This window comes from Artemia franciscana, chromosome 19 (genome assembly GCF_032884065.1).
Source record: "Artemia franciscana chromosome 19, ASM3288406v1, whole genome shotgun sequence".
Taxonomy (NCBI): domain Eukaryota; kingdom Metazoa; phylum Arthropoda; class Branchiopoda; order Anostraca; family Artemiidae; genus Artemia; species Artemia franciscana.
The window spans coordinates 26,906,787-26,920,066 of record NC_088881.1 but is presented as its reverse complement, the minus strand read 5'-3'; the positions used below and the strand labels follow the sequence as shown (position 1 = coordinate 26,920,066).

General features: G+C 32.4%; 1 long non-coding RNA gene across 1 annotated transcript in view; it reads right to left on the bottom strand.

The window, feature by feature from the left end:
- Nucleotides 1-594: 594 nt before the first annotated feature.
- Nucleotides 595-13,280, bottom strand: part of LOC136039499 (uncharacterized) — a 110,929-nt gene continuing 98,243 nt past the window's right edge. The window contains exons 12-13 of the long non-coding RNA XR_010620461.1: nucleotides 10,006-10,805; nucleotides 595-620 (exon numbers count right to left, since the gene is read on the bottom strand). This is a non-coding gene — a long non-coding RNA (uncharacterized LOC136039499). The remainder of the gene's footprint in view (nucleotides 621-10,005; nucleotides 10,806-13,280) is intronic.

The following is a 13,280-nucleotide window of genomic DNA, read 5'->3' as shown; positions in this document are numbered from 1 at the left end:
CGTAATAATTTCTACTCGTTTTAAGTTTTAATGTTCGGCTTTTATTTTTCTGCTTTTACTGTGAGAGCCTTTTAGTTATGCATTTGATACGGTCATGAAATAGGCTATTTCTACTCCAAAGTTTGAATATGATTTTCACATAGATGTAGCATACAAAGTTAAAGTAGGAAGAAGTGTTGGTCAGAAAGACGCTTATTCTTAAGGCTAAAATTGCAGATCGACCATAATCGTCTAGATATAGATCGGACAGTCACTGAATTCTTTTGCGGGAAATGGCAAGAATGTCAATTTGGTTTCAAGATTCAGTATTTTATAAGTAACGGTTGGTCTCCATCAGTTGATCTCCTAAATGACGTCGTTTGGGGCCCAAATCGAAGATCAAGGTCATTTTATGCCTACTGTCAAAGTAAAAGGTAAAAAGTAAATGTTGCATGATCAAGAGTTGGTAAACCAGACAATCTATATATTAACAGACAATGGATCAGCGAAGAATGTTGTATATCTACAAGTTTTACGCAGTTAAAAATTAGCACATATCCGTTGTATATACATATGAGAATCCATATATAGAAGCCTGCCGCGTGCCGCTAGATAGTCCCAGCCGCGTCCCAGCTAGTCTTCTATAAAAAAAAGAAAAAACTGAAAAATAAAAAAACTGAAAAAACTAAAAAATAATAAAAAACTAAAAAAAAACTAAAAAGAAAAAAAGAAAAAACTAAAAAAACTAAAATATAGAAAAAGAAGAAAAAACTGAAAAATAAAGAAGAAAAAGAAAACTAAAAACAGGAAAAAAAACTAAAGAAAAAAATAAAACACTAAAAAAGCTAAAAAACTAAAAAAAACAAAAAAGGGAAAAAACTAAAGAAAAACTAAAGCAGAAAAAAAAGAAAATAAACTAAAAAAGAAAAAACCTAAAAAAAAAAGAAAAAAAAGAAAGAAAAAAACTAAAAAAGAAAAACTAAAAAAAAAAATAACAGACAAAAAAAAGAAAAAAATAAGAAAGATAAAACTAAAAAAGCTAAGAAACTAAAAAAAAAAACTAAAAAAAAACTACAAAAAAACAAAAAAAAAATGAAAAAGAAAAAACAAAAAAAGATAAAAACTAAAAAAGATAAAACTAAAAATTAAAAATCGAAAAAAAAAGAAAAAAAACTAAAAATGAAAAAACTAAAAAAGAAAAAAACTAAAAAAGAAAAAACTGAAAAAAGGAAAAAATAAAAAGGAAAAGAAAAAGAAACAAGAGCTAAGAGCTCATATGGCACTTGTGACGAAGCAAGAAGAGCTAAGAGTCAAAAGCTCATATGGTATGAGCTCTAACAAAATTCTAAGAATCAATAGATTGATTTAAAAGGAAAATCAGAGGCTTAATGCCGGTCAGGATTTAAAATAAGAGCTCTGAGTCACGATGTCCTTCTAAATATCAAAATTCATTAAGATCCGATCACCCACTCGTAAGTTATAAATACCTCGTTTTTTCTAATTTTTCCCCTCCCTTTAGACCCCCAGATGGTCGAATCTGGGAAAACGACTTTATCAAGTCAATTTGTGCAGCTCCCTGACACGCCTACCAATTTTCATCGTCCTAGCACGCCCAGAACGCCGAATCACTGAATCCCCTCCCCCCAAAGCGAATCTAGTACGGTTACTTCAATCACGTATGAAGGACATTTGCTCATTCTATCCACCAAGCTTCATCCCGATTCCTCCACTCCAAGCGTTTTCCAATATTTCCCCCTGCAACTTCCCCCAATGTCAACAGATCTGGTCGCAATTTGAAATAAGAGATCTGAGATATGAATTCCTTCTAAATATCAAATTTCATTAAGATCCGATCACCCGTTCTTAAGTTAAAAATACCTCAACTTTTCTAATTTTTCCAAAACAACACCCCCCCCCTTAAATTTTGTCCCAATTCCTTAAGAATGACCTCTGAATCACAAAGGCCGAAGAATAATTAGTTGAAATTACTAAAGATACTTTATCGTAAAGAGTGAGGTATAACGAGGAGGTAAACCCCTCATATGCATAATAATTTTTGTTCGTTTTAAGTTTTAATGCTGCTCCTTACTTTCAGTAGAAAAAACTTTTCATATTTATTTTTTCATTGTTTTTTCAAATAATGCTAGAGCCTCCTGCACCCCCTTCATTGAAATTCTCTTCCCCCATGAGAAGTTTCTCCATAGAAATATACTTCAGCTTAACCCCCTGCCCCTCAACTCTCCCCCTAAACCAAAAAAATCCCCCTGACAACGTCTGTACACTTCCCAGGAACCATTACTATATGTAAACACAGGTCAAAGTTTGTAACTTGCAGCCCCTCCCATGGAGACTGCGGGGGAGTAAGTCGTCCCTAAAGACATAGTTATTAGGTTTTTCGACTATGGTGAATAAAAAGGATATATAAGAATTTTGATCCGGTGACTTTTGGGAAAAATGAGCGTGGGAGGGGGCCTAGGTGCCCCCCGATTTTTTTGGTCACTTAAAAAGGGCACTAGAACTTTTATTTTCCGTTAGAATGAGCCCTCTCACGACATTCTAGGACCTCAGTCGATACGATCACCCATGCGAAAAAAAAGAAAAAAGAAAAAAAAAAACAAAAAAACAAATAAACACGCATCCATGATCTGTCTTCTGGCAAAAAATGCGAAATTCCACATTTTTGTAGATAGGAGCTTGAAACTTCTACAATAAGGTTCTCTGATACGCTGAATCTGATGGTGTGATTTTCGTTAAGATTGTATGAATTTTAGGGGGATGTTTCCCCCTATTTTCTAAAATGAGGCAAATTTTCTCAGGCTCGTAACTTTTGATGGGTATAACTGATCTTGATGAAACTTATATATTTAAAATCAGCATTAAAATGCAATTCTTTTGATGTAACTATTGGTATCAAAATTCCACTTTTTTAGAGTTTCGGTTACTATTGAGCCGGGTCGCTCCTTTCTACAGTTCGTTACCACGAACTGTTTGATGATTATGTTTATCCTGTAATACAATCTACTTTAGCTGACATTCTTAGGGCGAGCCAATACAATTGGCATGTTATGTCGGTACACTTTCAACATTAAGAAGATATACTTTAAAGACAAAACATGGGCTCTTAAACACAAATGGCTAATCACACCCAAATTTTTATATTAGACATTATAAAATGGACACTGTTGAAGATCAATGATCTTCCCTGAAAACACAACACAAAAAACATTAAAAGGAGAAAGAATGGGCCCAAGGGTTCTTTGTTCAATACTTTAAATTTTAACTTTAAGAAATTTTCAAGCAAAGGTACCCCACGTTATTATTTTGAGTTTGATAGATAAGTATTCTGTTAAACTATAGACAGACTAGACAAAATAGACTAGAATAGAGTAGATAGACTAGCCTGGACAGACTAAACAGACCAGGAACGACGGACAAGACTAGACAGACTAGACAGAATGGACTAAACAGATAGATGGACTAGACAGACCAGACAGATTATCAAACTTTCCTGCAAAATAGAGTCTCTGTATCCTTTTTGATGGTTATGGCAAGGCCTATGTTCAAACAAAAACAACAAAAAACAGTTTCGGTTTATGTTCTATGTATTCAAATAGAAGATACATCCTCATAAGAACAAAAAGTAACGTTCAGTTTTAAAGAAGTCAATTTTCTTCTTTTTTATTTTATTTATTTTTATAGGGAAATAATTATTTTAGTAACTTAACTGGCTTTGTCAATGAAGATTTTCAGGACCTTAGTGGATAGCAGATATCTTGTATATTTCTCATGCAACGCTAACATTACGATTATATACGTTGTAATTAGGTAAAACAGCGATAATAACTAAGCGTAGATAACGTAAAGTATATATCGTTAAGTTATAATTTTTAATTTTTTCAGAGTTTATCACCTCATCCCCTGGAACTGAAAGAATATCCAGGTTGTTTCCTACTGGAGTGAAGTTCCACGGAGATCTCAACAACATACTGGACACTAGTTATAGATATGAGTACTAGCGGCAGGAATCCGTTAACTCTTATTAGAGATTAAATAAAAAAAAAAGATTCCCTATCTTTTATATAGCTCCGATTCCCTACCCTCACTAAAAATGGTTTCTCATGTTTTAATGGTTGCAGCATCTGCTACAAACTAGTAATGAACAAATTTTTTACTGCCCATAACAAATACTATACGTAAATTATAGGCAAATTTTAAAGCTTATAACCCTTTTCCCGTCTGTTGGAGAGATAAGTTATCCCCAAAGACATAGTTATTGATACTCTTTTCAAGAGTATCCTCAAGTTATCCTTATTATCAAGGTATCCTTTTCAAGTTATCTCAAATACTCTTTTCAAATGTTGTTTTATTTTGAGAAAAATTTATCATAAAAATAATTGTTATAAAAATAAAATCCGGAATAAACCTCTCTTTAAAGTACAAGACAAATTAAAAGTGTTATATGCAAAACAAATTTGAACATAAGGAAAAAATAAACTCATTGACATATAAAAACACGTGATTGAAACGTGTCGCGTGATGAGAAATCATCAAGTGATGTCACGTGAAAAAGACACGTGGTCAAAACGTTTCGCTTTCTTTGGCAATAACACCGAAAGATTTTGACCGTTGGGAATATTTCCAAAAAGATAAATTGCATCATCACCCTGTCCATAAAAAAAAGGTGTGTCTGAGAGAAGATCACAGGTGTCGCAGGATATAAACAAACATATGATTAAAATCAACTTATGGCTATGCAGCCAGAATAAATAGTTCAGTATAGAAAGGTTGAGTGATTTGATTGCTATGAAAAAATGATTAAACAATGAAAAAAAATTCATAGAATTATTCAAATAATAAGGCAAAGTGAAAAAACGTAAATATAGTTAATGAATTGCTGAAGATTATATACATTTTATAGAGAAGATTTTTGTACAGAAATAATACATGAAGTCTATTTGAATTAGACAAAGAAAATTCTGTTTAGTTCTCTTTCTGTTTCTAAAATGAGGTTTGAAAAGATGAGATCTTCAGAATTTAAAAAAAAGGCAAAGAACCTCTTTGCCGTTTAAATCATTTAAATTCTTGATTAATCACACAAATCCCATCACTAAATTGAGTATTTTAATTATCTAATATGCACAATTTTCACTATTTTACTTATATTGTAAACAAGATAAACTTTTAATTAAGACTGTTAACATGGCAACACTGTCGAAACTATGGCAGTGCCCTAAAAATTTCACAATAGCATATATATATATATATATATATATATATATATATATATATATATATATATATATATATATATATATATATATATATATATATATATATATATATATATATATATATATATATATATATATATATATATAGAAAATTGATGTTTTCAGATATAGAAATCAATGTTGCTGTTCTTATTATAATTTGCTGCTCTGGGATACTTTCGCTCGTATTTTGACTCCCCTCCTCGTATATTTGGGAAAAGGGGGCTTCGGCCTAAACTCACAACTCAACACAAGGCTGTTCCTTACAGCAAAATATTCCTTCAGACTTCGGCAACCCCTTCTAATAAATAGATCAGAGGATTGTCGGACTAACCAGATTAGTTTTCCGAAAAGACTGTCTTAAGCTACTGCGCTAAAACATTAAATGAAAACATACATTAAAAATAAACTCGAAAGAACTAAATACAATTCGTAAAAAGAATGTTTCACAGGCATAAATTTGAGCCAAATTGCCAGTTTAAACAGTACTAGTTTCTAGTTTCAACAGTCTAATTCAATAGCTGAATTTATTTCATATTAATCAAACTACACTTTCGTAAGACACGATATGATATATATATATATATATACAATATGTAAAAATGTTTTGTAATGAAAAAAAAAAAAAATATTCGAAGCAGATGAATCAGGTCATAAAATGTTGCGCAATAGATGTTCGTGGGCGGAGCTTAAGCCACCTTTCCGTCAGTGTTTCCACTACGGGGATCCCCCCTAAAATGGGGATTTTTAAGTCTTTTAGCGGCGAGAATTTTTTTTTAGGGATTTGAGGATTTTCTAGGGATTTTTCCTCTCCCACGGACTTTTAGGGAAATTTTTGGGGGTTTTCCTTTGATTTGTTCATCATCATCATCTCCTTGATCAGAGAAGCAGGATAATTCGGTTTAGGATCTGTTTCCTTGCGAATTGAACTTAGAAACACAGAGAAGAACTTCTTCAGTTGCTTAAAATTTTTTAACACCACACAGATTTTGAGATGTACAGGAGTCCTAAGTAACAAACTAGCAACAAAGAACTGTTTGAAACAGTTCCATGCTGATGTGGGCTTTGAACAATAATTTCAGCTTGGACTGTTCTCGATTAATGAAGTCATATGGTTTGTCATTTTTGGATTGTTTTTTCATAAGATTATTTGGTAAACACATATCATTTTTTTACAGGTCAGATAAATAAAGTTATAATATATTTTGATAGTTTTATAGGGTACGTAGTTGTTCTTACTGTAGCAAATTTTTTTGACAAGCAAAAATTTTTTGGGTTGTTGTTTTGTTGGTGTTGTATCCTCGATGACGCGAGAATTTTAATTTGTATTTTATTATCGGGGGATGTGAGGGTTGCTGTTTCGTGGGGACTGCCGGTGAGTTGATTTCTTTTCCTTACATATTTATATTTAGATATTGTTTAGTATGTTATGACAAGTTTTTATGATTCTTTATTTATTGTATGCCGTTTCCCAAATAACGGGCCATTGAGCCCTTTGGGATATTGTTTTTGTTATTGTTATTTTATGACAATAAATAGAACTTGAACTTGAACATGTAGCCAGCTTTATAAGTACTGATGTGAATAATAAAGACACTTTTTTGACAAGCATTGCATGTACGATTCTTTTTCTCCATAGTACTTGTATGATGTTTACGATTTTTGTGTAAAATCACAAAAACTTGAACTCGAACTTGTAGCCAGCTTTATAAGTACTGACGTGAACAATAGAGGTAGGCTATAACTATTTGAACACCTCTCTTACCGTTTCATTACCCTAGTTTTTAACAGTCAAACAAACTGACAGCCATTTTTTAAAAACAATGGCACATGTAGGAATAAATGGATTGTGTTTTTGTCGCAAATTCTAATTTAAGCACAATTTTAGCTCTTGAAACCAAAATATTTCTAGTTTTGGGGTATAAACGAAGCTTAAAACATTGGTCTCAGCATTAAACTTCCTGCAGAAGGACTATGTAGAAATCGATGTGAACAATCGGAAGTTTTAACTTCCCCTTGAAAGCGTTTACATGGGTCCGAATGGACAAGATTCCCTCTGTACGTCAAGGTCAGATACCGCCGTCCCCTGATTCAATCAAAGTAGTTCTCAAAGCTGCACAGGCGTTCCATATCAAAACAGTAGGCCAGATGCAGAAAAGGTTCCATTTCGAAGATGACATTTACAAATATGCTGAAATGGTTGACCTGTGTCAGCCCAATCACTTCATCCTGCCTCTCTGCTACCTTTTGTTAGGAAGTATGAACGGATCCCATGGGACGGAACCAAAACCGAGCAGGAGTGGAGGAGGCAGAGCCTCATCGATATTGAAAACGTCAAAACAATGGATGCCGTGACCTGCTGGTGTTTGGTAAGGGTGAAAAAAAAATGCTGCCGGAACAGAATTTGTATCCTAACCTGAAACCGGCAGTACTATTTATTTTCACTGTTCCATTTTCAAATGTCAATGTCGAGAGGTTTTTCAGTGCTATAAAAGTAGTAAAAACTGACTGTCAGAATAAATTGAAAACATAAACTTTGCGGGGGATTCTAAAAACGAAATATCGAATGAAAAGGGCTCAATAAAGTACGAAATGTGAAGATGATTAAAGCTTCAGCCACCATACAAAAAATGTTGAAGTCACATCTGGGGAAGATAAGGTCTGATTACATTTTACAAGTTACGATTGAACAGTATTAAACATCTTGTACTGTAATCTGCGTTACAATATTACATTTTCTTTTCTATTTGCTCAATATTATTTGAAGTATATTTGAAGCAATTTGTATTTAGCTGATGATTAAAAAGCACTTTAAATGGCATGACAAGACATTCTATTATGGTTGTGATAGCTAGACTTCAATCTAAGAAGCCAAAATATGTTACCTTTCAATGGTGCGTATAAAATGAGATAGGGAGAAGCGGTTCAGGGAGTAATTAGAAAATGGGAGATTTTTAGGGATTTTGGAACTGAAGATGAGGATTTCTAGGGATTTTTCAGCTCTTTATTAGGGATTTAAAAAATGAAAAAGTGGAAACACTGCTTTCCGTACCAACCACTAGTTGAGTACACGCTCTGAACCTGGAAGGTTGTAAGTTTTTGAATTTAAAGTTTTAATATTTCTTGAAACGATGCATAGGAAAGTCTTTGAAATGTCGGAAGCACGAAGCTGTACAAGTCAGAAGGAGCAAGATTTTTTGTATAAGAATATCTTAGCCATGTCGGAAAGAACTAGCTATACTGAAGAAAAGAAGTCACTAGCTCCAAGAAGAAATATGGGCTTATCAACAACCTCTGTATTAGAAGGAAAAAACACAATTTTGATGAAAGGAAAGCATAAGTCAATGGCAAAAAGCATGTTAGCAAGGAAAACATTATATAGTGAAAAAAATGTGCAGAAGCAAACTAAAGAAAGGAAAATTCTTGGAGTGGCGAAGGAAAACAGGGCAGAGTTTTCGATTACAAAGGTATGTAAAGAAGTATTGACAAAAACGGAAATAACACGGATTGTAACGACGAGAGTTGAAAAGAGGAAAGACATGGAAATTGAGGATACAAAAAAAGTGGATTTATCGACCTTACAGCGAGAAATGGAAGTAGTAGATGCTGAGATTCGCCATGCACAACATGATGTTGAAACGCTTGAGGTGGAATTACAGAAGTTTTTCGTTCAAAAAGAAATTGATCAACTTCAAAGAATTTTGGAGAGGCATTGATTACATAGTTTTGGAGATTCTATGCCATGGTGGCCTAAATTCTGGTCAACTTTAATTAAATTTACAGGATTACAGTTTCAAAAATTCTTGTTTTCTGGATAGCAAAATTTTGTATTCCTTAAGCTAGTTTTTAAATTCTGTGTATGCTTGTTTTTATGAATATGTTTATTATGAATATGAGCCATTTTAGCGATTAGAAAATAAAACAATTTATTAGTGTTGAAAACTTTAGCGTAAAGACAAAGGTATCAAGGTGGCGGGCAACCCCTTCATATGTGGTATAATTTCTGTTCGTTTTCAGTTTTAATGTTGCTCGTTGAAATGATGAATCTACAAAATGAATCTACAAGGATATTAGAAAGGTTAGTAAAAGAACAGAGGAGGTACATGGTTCATCTCCCCTTAGGTTTTAAGCCCCCCCCCCAAAAAAAAACAATGTAAGAATATTAGAAAGTATGATAAAAAACAAAGAAAGTTTAAGCCAAAACTGGTGATTTATCCTGCAACCCCTATCAGAGGAGGGGAAAAACCATCTCGGCTGATTCCAGAGAAATCGTTGTTTTTGGGAGGAAGGTTCTTTAGATTAACCAGATACAAAGACCAATGAGGGGAGGACCACTGGTCTAGGTATATCCTGATCAAAGCATATTTTAAGTATTACAGTTTAACCTAGACGAATCTAATTATTTTGACCTTGTTTGTTCATGATTAGACCTATAGCTTACTATACTGTATAAGTGTTAAGTAATGATTAAGTAGTGCATACTTACCGTTTTTGATGGAATAAAATAAATAAAATAATATGAATGATAACAAAATAATATAGAAAATAATATAAATAATATTTATAACATTATATATATATATTAATTTATATATATATATATATATATATATATATATATATAAATATATATATATATATATATATATATATATATATATATATATATAAATTAATGATATAAATTAATATAAAATGTTAGTAATGTTAATAATTAATAATGAAATAATTCAAGATAAATGAACAAAAAAATTACCTCAGGCGATAGTTTGCTGAGCTTGATTGTTGGCTTCATAATTCCAATATCCTTGGTCTTTTGGCATGTTAATCCAAAAATCATTTTTTTTTACACTTTTCACACTAGATTTTTCATCCTCTACAATTTTCACAACTCTATCACCATCAACAACTACTTTGCCTGATTTCTCTATCAGGATTTCTTCAACCAAAATAGAACACCACTAACACCATCTACATTATTTTCGTGAGGTTTATCCTTTGTCCTTTTGAAGTTTATTTTTTGATTTTTATTTTTTGTATTTTTTTAAGCCCTTTATCAGGTGTTTTTTTGGTCATTTAAAATTTGGATTTGATCACTAGCACTGTACACAACAGGTTTTTGAACTTCTTCAACTTAGTTTTCCTCATTCACTTTACGAGTCAAAGATATTTTAGAACTACATTCAACTGAAGGAGGCTAGGGGAGCACCTGTTCAGAAGAAGGCTCATTCACTGTTGTCAAAGATTGTGTCTGAGGTACATGACCATCCATTTAATTGACATTTACCTTCTGACATATGGCATCTTACATTTTCACATTGTTTTGTACAACCGGCACTGGTGAGCCAACAATACTTGGATTCACAATTGAAAGATATTTGTTTGAAATCTGCTCATGTATTTGTGCTGGGAGCGTTGACTCTGAGATCGATGAATGGCAGTTTTTGACATCGGACTTTTCCGTGAAGTCCCTACACTCAAAGTAACAGAGGCCAGATATTGTGGCGAAGGCCCTGGAGACTGCACTGGGGCATAAGCGCTCACTTGCTTGATTATCTAGAAGTTCAAGTTAAATAATTCCAAACAAAAATAAAGAAACAAAAGAAAAAATAACTTAACAAAGAAAATACTAATTAGCTTCATTGGACGTTGCACTTTGATCTAGAATGATGTTCCTCAGAAGTTATCCCAAAAAGTTTTTCTGTTAGCTCTTTCAAAAGAAGGTTCATTAGTAGACTAAAACCTTGATAAAGGACTAGTGACAAATATCTGACAATACCTTGGACCGCAAATCTAAGAATAAAAAAATCATATACTATCCATACTAAAATAAAAAAAGGAGTTATATAACACTATTAAAAGAGGAGCTGTGCAAAATATTTTTGCTGATTTATGAACTGGATAATTTTGCTCATATTATTACCCTTGGATAGACAGACTTAATTTTGCTGATATGAGTATCTTAAGAATAAATTGTACAAAATATCTAGGAGTTTTAATTGATGAATGTCTTAGTTTTAGAGAGCATATAGATTATATTAGTCTTAAATTCGCTTTCTTAAATTAGTCTAGGTTCGCTTAGTTGAAGTACATTTTCCCAAGAGATATTTTTAAACACTGTATTATTCCTTAATTCATCCTTATCTGCTGTATTTTTGTACCGTTTGGGGTAGTACATTTCCTTCTCATCTCCATCATATTCGAGTTTGGCAGAATGAAGCGCTTCGAGTATTATGCGGTGTTGGTTTTAAAGACTCGGTACGAAAGAGGTATATAGATTGTAAAATCTTGCCTTTAACAGGACTTATTACTTTTTATCAAAGCATGTTTATATAAAAATATTTTCAAAATTGTTTACCAATATGTTTTAAAAGTACGTTTGAATTAAGAAGTGATATTCATACACATTTTACGAGGAAGTCCAATACAATTCGTCGTTCGCTTCCTATTACCTGTAGATCTCAATTTTCTATTCGGCATCTAGGACCCCATGCATGAAATTGTTTGCCTATGACTTTAATAAACATTGATAATTTTCGTTAATTTCGGTGGGAATTAAAGCTATTTTGCCTTAATATTTATGGTTTTGATAGTTGAGTGGACCTCAAGTGGAGCCAGGATGTTTGTTTAGTTTTAGGCGATACTGCTCAAGTGGTTTTAGGTTCTTTTTGTTTTGGCTTTTTGAGCTGTAATCCTGTATCAATCGAAATGTAGAAAAATTAAATATTTATTTTTTCTTTTCCTGTTTTTTTTTCTTTTTTTCTTTTCCTGTTCTTTTCTTTTATTCTGTTCCTTTTCTTTTCTTTAATTTTTTTATTTTCCTATCCTTTTTCGTATTATTTTTATTTGTATGTGTATTGGGGTTGTAAGCCCAATAAGCTCTGCTTCAGGGCATTTGCTTGTTTTGTTTTGTTTATTGATTTTAATAAACCCGTCTTTCTCTCAACCACAATCAGCATATCAGAGAACAATGCTGCAGCGATTTCAAGTCCCTAACTATAAAACGCAAAGTTACGTATTTTGCATATAATTATGGAGGCATTTGTATGTTTGTTTGTTGGTGCTGTTGTTGTTTTATTTTTTTGCCCTTCCAAATTTAACAATATCAACCAATGACCCTGAAATAACAAGAGAAGGCTCATCCAAACCGAGACTTTACGTTCTAGTACATTTTAGAAGTAAAAAAAGGTTGTTTCTAAGCAAAGTGACAATTCCTGTCATTTGTGCTGCGAATCTGTTTCAAACGCCACAACGCTGTATGTTGCGGTAGAACCAACAGAGCTTATTGAAAACGTACACGCAAAAACACGGCGAAATTTACGATAATAGTTAGTTAACATATTTTAATTACATATTTTAATAAAGTTTTTAATTGTTCTAAAAAGTAGAATTGTGGCAAAGAGTCAAACTTTAGAGTAAAGAGCGAGAGGTTGGAGAGGGGACAACCCATTTCATATAAGGAGTAATTTCTGTTCGTTTTAAGTTTTAATGTCGCTCCTTACTTTCAGTTAAAAAAAAACTAGTTTTTTTGTTTAATTTCTGAACAATGAAATTTGCATATTAATTATTATTATTTTTTTTGGCTAAATGGCTTTCTCTTAGTTTTGATCAGACGATTTTGAGAAATAAAGGGTGAGGAAGGAGGCCTAGTTAACCTCCTATTTTTCGGTTACTTAAAAAGGAAACTAGAACTTTTAATTTTTAACGAACGTTTTTATTAGTAAAAATATATGTAACTTAAGAATTAACTTACACAACAAACTTTTATATTCTTATATTTTTATTGTGTATATGAGGGGGTTTGTCTCCTCGTTAATACCTCGCTCTTTACCCTAAATCTTAAGTATTGTCCCAATTCTTTAAGAATGATCCCTGAATCAGAAAGGCCGTAGAATAAATAGTTGAAATTACTAAAAATACTTTAGCATAAAGAGCGAGGTATTTATCTCCTCCTAAATACATCGCTCTTTAAGCTAAACTATTTTTAGAACCCCTCATATGCGTAATAATCTCTGTTCGTTTTAAGTTTTA